Raw genomic sequence first — 8,346 nt, forward strand, 5'->3', positions numbered from 1 at the left:
AATTTTTAATTAATTGGAATTCCAAAAAAATCTTTCTGGGGCTTTTTTTTATATAATTTAGAGGATAGAATAAATTCTTTCCATCCTCTAAATTAGATATGCAATCAGTTAGTCAGCTCTAGGTCAAACGGTTTGGCCTGGAAAGAGCCAACACACACAGAGCATAGAAACACATTCGTCTTTATTATAAGTAAAGATGATAAACATAACGATTAAATAATACTTGCGTGTGAAAAAAAAATATTACTTTCTAGCAAACCTGCACGACATTTCCCTTTACATGATGAATGTCATTGAAATCAAAACCACAATAACATAAAATAAGATTATAATAATCAAAGAAAGAAATAATCTTGCTTTTGCGCATTTATTTCTTTCGGTTACAATGATGTTGTTTGATGAACTATAGACAATAAAAATTGGAAAAAAAAGAACTTAAAATGGTAACACGCTAATAAAAAAAGTCACAGAGGCAATAAATTTATAAGATTTCCGGCAAATGATACTATTAGAATCTAAATTACATAAAAACAATTTTTATATTTTTGGTTTCATAATTTAGAAGCTTTGACAAATCAGAGAAGTAAAATTTCGCCTCCTCAGTCAGCGAAGAGAATCTTTAAACTCATCAGGAAAACAATCAATCTCTCTTAATGATAAAGATGAATTTGTGACTGTCTGTGTGTGTGCGCGTGTGTATATTTGTGTAGGCCCTCTATGTTGCATATTACTTGCGAAGGTAAATCTTGATAGAATTTCTCAGCCACAATCATTGTACCTATTTAGTCAATTCTAATGTAAAAAGTTTATGATTCTTAGATACTTCATCAATGATCGCCTATAGCCGCCGTCATCAATGATCGCCATCAATCATGGCCAGCGCCGATTTCAGCAATAATAGAATAGATTTCGGTAGTTTTACTCGGCAATCAAATTCTCCATTTTGAAAGCTTAGTTGATCAATCAAAATACTCATTGTTTATGGTATAAATATAGTTTAAAATAGTACTTTTTTTACTAGTTGCCTTTGACAACCACTTATTTGCCCAGATTAAAGACAATTTAGCCCGTCAAATAATTGACGAAATATATATTTTTTTAAAACATTTCACCTTCTTATTTGATACTACTGTAAAATATGAATTTCATTGAATCAGTTTACAAAATTAAAAATAGTATATATTGTGAACTAAAACCCGCAAGTGAAAATTCTGCTATGGTATAAATTATTGGTGAAAACATACGTTAGAAGGTTTTCATGGATGAGTTTCCACCGTGGCAATTAAAAATATTGTAATATCTAATGTATCAAATTAAATTTAAAATATCATTAAAATTAAAGAGGGAAATTCTACAGAAATGAAACGATAGTTTTCTTAATTTTAAGGTAATGCAAAAACATTTTTATAAGATAATTGGGTTGGAAGATTTTGACATCAGTTTTCGTAGGGAAGACACATCTATCACATTTAGCGACGGTTAAGTCTAATTTTGCACTCTACTAAACTTTATCTTTGTCTGTAAACATCTGAAAATTTCTTAATGTCTTTTATATCTTCTTTCCTATGACGGAACATTATTTTATGGTGAACCATCTCCAGAACATTTATAATAATATTTTACAGTCTTCCTGATTAATTACGCGACGTGTTGTATCAAAGCAGCTGTAAAAACACTCAATGAAGCAGTCTGTCATTCGTATGATGATTTGTTTATTTTTATCTGTTGCCACTCGACAATAAGTAATAAGAGCGATTTCTATGCTACGTGCATTACAGTTATATATATATATATTATGATAATATTGATAATTATGAATTATGATAATTATTGGAATGACTAAATTTATGCTATTACTATGATGGGCAAACAGATCATCGACGAAGGTATCTAGTAAATATGGTCTAGTCTATTTTGACGGAAATCTGTCTTAGTAAACTAGACGATAAAGTTGGGAAAATGACGAAAAACGTAAAACACCCATTTTCTGCATTTTAAAGTTTATCTTATAAACTATTATACCTAATAAAAGTGGTAGTGGACCATTTTTTGGCATTGACATAAAAAATGAAATCCCTGTGTTTAAACTATATGAAAGAAGGTGACAGACACATATTTTGGCGGAAGTTGATTGTCTTTGGGATATTCCGTTGTTGGAAAGGTGCCAAGATGGGTTTTCGTCCCGAAAAAATTGCATTATGATATATCGTGTTAAATACTGCGGTTTCTTTTCAGGCGTATGCTAAACGACTTGACGACCGTTTTTATTCGTCCATGACAAACTGACTGAATGCGTTGATATATTGACTCTAGTGTAAAGAATAAGCGATTTAGGAACCTCGGAATATTTCATAAGTGATGTGTAAATATCATTTAAATAATTTTTGCTTTAAAATTCTTTTCCTTAAGTTTTTCATTTATTTTGAAACATATACATATGATGCGTCATTATTTACATTTGGTGTGTTAAATAAAAACGATGTTTTCCCAAATTATTTTTTAATCAAATTTTCTCTCACTTCTTCAATTGTTAGAGTTTTGTAATTTTATACAATTCATTGCTTTTTATATCGAAATGTTGTCTTAAAATGCTCAAAACTTAATTATCAGTCAATTGATTAGTTTGATCAGATATTTATTCCATACTAGAGGCGCCATCTGATGGTAACAATGAAAAGGAATGGATTACAAGATTCCATAATGTTTAAGATAATTAATCAGAAAATGTAATAAAGATTAAATATTAGAAAATAATATAATCTTTTTAAAACGTATACTGCTGTTAGTGCGCTAAAAGGTAGAAAATAAACTTTTTTTGGAAAATCTGGGAATTAAAATAAAAAATTTTAAATATGATTTACCTAAATCGAAGCACAAATTAAATGAAGTTACAGTGATATCAAAAGAAAGGAAATGCTTAAGAATGAAAATATAATATTCATTAAGAATGAAAACACACACACACACACACACACACACACACATATATATATATATATATATATATATATATATATATATATATATATATATATATATATATATATATATATATATATATATATATATATATATATATATATATATATATATATATATATATATATATATATATATATATATATATATATATATATATATATATATATGTCTAAAATTTGCAACTTATTTATAATATTTCTGTCAGCGTTTCAGGATTTAAAGTTTTGGTTTGAATTCTAGAATATTTATTTCTTGATGACCAATCGATTTTCCAGGATTATTGTTAGTCCAAAATTTCCATTAAATCTCTTATGACATAGCTGAATAGTTATTTTAATTATTAACTGAACAGTAATTATTAAAGAAACCGTTTTTAAGACCCAGCTTGTTCTTAATGCCACAAAGAAAATATCCTTTTTTAATTTCAAAGTTTAATGGATATTTAATTAGAGTACTTTAAATTCTTAAAACTACTCTGCTCATAAAGAATCATATGTGCTACAGTAAGGAAAGTGAACTACAAACTAAAAAAGGTTATCTAAACCATATATACATCAATAATATATTTTTATATATCTAGTAATATTGCAAAAAGCATGAAAGTGATTAGAAAAGAGCAAACTGAAAACATTTTCATCGTTGATTAGTTAATTATGAAGTTACACTAAGATACAAAACAAAAATTTATCATAAATATGCTTTAAAAAGAAATTTACTCTATCCACACGAAATAAGACAAATCTTCAAGTCAACAGTGGAAGGAAATAAAAAGCATTGCTTCCCATAATCCCATAAAAAGCATTGCTTCGAGCAAAGTTGGCTAATTCATTCTCCATCGTGTGCAAGTTGTTCATTTTAGAAACCCATGCCTATTATTTTGAGGCAATTTTACTCCACTGAGGGTTAACACGCAGTGACTAAAAGAGAAGTCTTTTCCAGATTCTTTAATTAGTTCTTTAATATGGATATTTTTTCGATATTTTTTCCTTTAAAATGTTCTTTCACGATACTGGTTTCATTTTTCTCTATTGTCTCTCATCCTTTAGAGAAATCGAAACTGACTGACTGAAAAACATGGCGAGTTTTTCCGTATTTAAGAACAAATATCTAATACCGTGCGATACCCCCACCTAGCCAGAGATCATTATGGAAACTTGATGGAACCGCCGATGAGCAACCCATCTAGCACGAAGGAACAAACTACACATAAACTGCGGATAGAGAGAGGGTACTTGTGAAACTGGATGCGTGCACACATAAACAAATGTAAAATATCGATAGATAGAAAATTTTTCAATCTGGTATTGGTTGTCATTTTTGCAATTTCATGCACCCTCTGGCTTGTAGCTGTAGGCACACATTCTAGCGGGAATTTACCATGTATTCGTATGGTAACACATTGCCATATATGCATTTCATCTGCGATAATAGTTTGTAAACTAATTTTAAATCTCTATGTATTTCTTTCTTCTTCTCTTTCCTTTCTTTTATTTTGATAAAAAAAAACATTTATAAAATAGATATGTGCATTTACTTCTTTTGTTTTCTGAAAATAAATTATCTATCAATAAATTTTATTCCTTTATTCTCATTAATATAAATATTTTTTCCATCATTTATCAATGATTTTATTTTGATAACTGTGTTAAAGTTTGCGCGTGACTGAACTGTGTTGTAGAAAATTAAGTTTCGCTTTTGCATGAGATTTCCAACCAGGAGGAGCACTTTATAATCAATTCCATTATAATCCATTAATTAATGCAGCGCTTGTCAAAACAAATAGCAGAAAAATGGAATCTTTTATAAACTCCATGTCTGGCCAACCCAATTAACCACATCTATAATAAAAAAATTAGAAAAATAGTAACAAATCCTGTACATCTTCTCTAATATCCACTGGACTTGTTTTCTCTGTAAATGAGTTCCTGATTAATTAGACTGGTTGCAAACATTCATTTTCTACCCTCATTCAACGATGCATTGAAAAATAATAATATTTTTCTCGAATCGCGTGACTCTCCCTTGAATGTTTCGCAATATCCTCAAGAAATTCCCTTGTTTTAAAAGTTGAGAATTTTAGTTTCTCAAGTGAGCAAATACTTCGCAACTATCAATGAACATATGATTTATAGCAAGAGTAGGTGGGCAATTCTGCATACACGTGATCTTAATATTGTATTAGATATGTCTCTATATGCTTTTGCTTCTCCCAGTGCTTTTTAAATTGAAAAGTAATCAAAATTCTACTTTTCATACACTTAACCAGCAATTTTTTCGATTAACCAACAATTAATGAATTTTTCTTAAGCAATTAAGAAATATTCAAGAAGCGAAAAAAATTTCCAAAGGAATCCTTTTAAAATAGAGCAACTTGTTCCATTCCGAAAAAAATACTAATTTATAAATAATACTATAATTAAATACTAAAAATGCTATAATTTAAAAATACTAAAAATTTTTAATAATATAATAAGAAAATTGTATTAAGATAATTGTCTTTGGTACGCTTCAAAATTTAGCGATAATTAGAAACAGCATTATCATTAAATGAATTTGTAGCGCACATAGTTACGCCGTATAAATATGATGGTTTTCAAAATATGATACAATGTTTCCCCATACTTTTGGCACTTCCCTTATTTCAATGAAAGATTGTAGCTCTCTTGATTCGATTCAGTCCTTTCGACCTGATCTCCTCTGCAGCTTTTGATGTGACAAAGAATGCATCTCTATAAGCTCTTCGATATTTCTGAATGTGTTCTTCCATCAGCTTATCGACATCGTTGCTGTTCACCTCTTGCCCATTGATCTTGGCAAAAGATACCGTCTTCTCGATTAAGGCTCAATCCCCTCGGAGTCGCGTTCAACAATGCTATCTGGTCGAAACTCCTTCGATGTTGAAATTATAAGGGTTTTCTTCAAACAAGCGCTCATCACAGACCGACACAAGTCAATCCAGCGTCGACGTCAAGGTGTTTCTTCACCACTCGTTCTCCAAAATATTGCTCACTAAGCAAGTAGCATTTTTACATTTTGTTTCTCTCGTTATGTGACTCATTCTTTATGACAGATGGTCGTTTAACGAGGGCCTTTTATAAAGAGTAATTACGCATAACAAACAAAGTCCTAGTCATATCACTGACTCTCCGACCCGCCCGAAGGCACACGTATAAAGAAAACTAAATGACTGGACCGCCGCAACAGCAACACTGGCAGGAACTGTGGTTGAGTCCTAAGGGTATCACCGGCCACGGTACTACCGTTCCCTAAGAAATTACGTCCCATCATCGATGGGAGAAGCCAGATCCCCCATATTTTTGTGTACAAGCCAGGGTGGCGAGACCCAACCACCATACCGGAAGCATCTTATCCTCTTTTCGAGGTGTCCCCTGGAAATCTCGCATAAAATGCAAAAAAAATGTTAAAAAAATGACTCGCAAAACGAGTGACGAGGAGTCATTTTAACCTCACTTGCAGAATCCCACTTGTATCTCAAATATCAATCTGTGTTTAACGCTTGTTTCTGGATAAAAATGATTTAAAATTTAATTTTTATACAAATTTTATTAAAAGAAAAACCGAAATATATATAGTTCATTCAAGCTTTAAGAAATGCGAGACCTTTTAGTAAGCGTCGTAATTTCACACTGCAATTTTGAGGGAGAAGTGTTTTTTAATGGCATGCCAGCACAAATATAAGCTTAGTCAGGAACTCCATTCTGTGTCACAGCTAGAAGTTGCACAGGAGAAGAGAAGATAGCTACCTGAGTATAGTTTCAACCTTTTAGCGAAACGAGGAACCTTTAGTGAAGCGCTGATAGCGTGAAAAAATATTGCATCGTATGTTGGGAAGAATAAAACTAAGAAAGCAGTAGATATGCATGCTATAAATTTATTTAAAAACAGTGTTGTAGATCAATTTCTTGTAAAAAAAAAGCATATATTTTAAATAATAAGTTACATTAATATAAATTTTTGAGCATTATTCTCGGAATGGAATACATTGTCCTGTTCTACATTGAAAAAAAATGTTTCACTTAGCGAGTGTTTCGCATTCCGCGTAAGATACAGGAACAAATTATACTAGTTAATTGAGGTTCCCCGATATACTTTTGTTTCCTAACAACACACTTGAATAATTCCTTTATTTATCAATAAATATAAAGTTTCATATTTATTTACTTTTTTATTTATTTGTGCATTTGTTTGTCAACAGTTTTCAATAGTTGTTATTAAATAAAACTATCAATTAAAAAATTAAATTTCACTTTAAAAGTTATTCCATGAATATTATAAAAAAATATTTCTGGGTGTTTCTGGGTCCGTCTTTCATCTACTTCCATTTTCCAAGTCTTTTTTCTAACTAGTTGTTCGTTAAAAATCTTGAATTTTTTCGATAAAAATAACAAATGCTCGAAGAATATTTCTTTAAATTTCTTCTTGATAATATTATGAAATTATTATTTTTAAAGCTTGATGCTCTTTTATACTGAAAAAATAATAATAGTATTTCTTCCGTTCTTATTAAGAAATCATATTCTAGTATCAGCTGTATCAAACCAATTAAATTCGGCGTCTTTCATTAAATGTAAAGCCATCTATTAAGGAAAGTCATTTTTAGAAAAGTTTAAAGATGCGGTGCGCTGCTAATGGCAAAGAAATGTCTAAAATATCCAAGTTTTCTGTCGAATACAAACTATCTTCTAAATTCTTGCAGTAAACATAAACAAAGGCGGGAAAAAAATCCATCCATTCACTAATGTGAATAAAATGGCTATCGCAAATGCATTACCGATAAAAGTTTCTCTTTTTGTCTTATTAAACTTCAGAGGGATGCATTAGCTTCGATTCTGCCGGGGGTGAAATATTGTTTAGGACAAGAGTAGGATCCGAGACAAACATCTTGGAATTGCATAAATATATAGGTTTCTTTTATGAAAAGTGGAGAAAATCTAATTTAGTTTCAAAACAAAAACTGGTTTCTTTTACTTCTTGCTCCGCGGAGGATAGCCATCTTGTTTTTTATCAACTCTTTTGTCGAACATTGTTTCTTTCTTTTTATGCTGACAAGAACTAGATAATCGCAATCTGTCACAAAACTATTTTTCAATATTTTTTTGTTCGAATCGCTTTGGTTCTGTTACAGATTGGAATAAATCGATGTCAGAAATGCACTTGAACCCATTCTGAAAAAGAAGTGGTATTGTACATTAGTAAGAAGTAACTATTATTTTTTTTAAATTTGTAACTGATATAAAAATATTTTTCTTCTTACCTATCTTTATTCAAATTGACTTCTTTTATATTTGTAATGATGGAATTTAATAATCGATTGCCAAGCACTTCCTGATGTGCTGCAGTTTC

This window comes from Argiope bruennichi, chromosome 9 (genome assembly GCF_947563725.1).
Source record: "Argiope bruennichi chromosome 9, qqArgBrue1.1, whole genome shotgun sequence".
NCBI classification, from domain to species: Eukaryota; Metazoa; Arthropoda; class Arachnida; order Araneae; family Araneidae; genus Argiope; species Argiope bruennichi.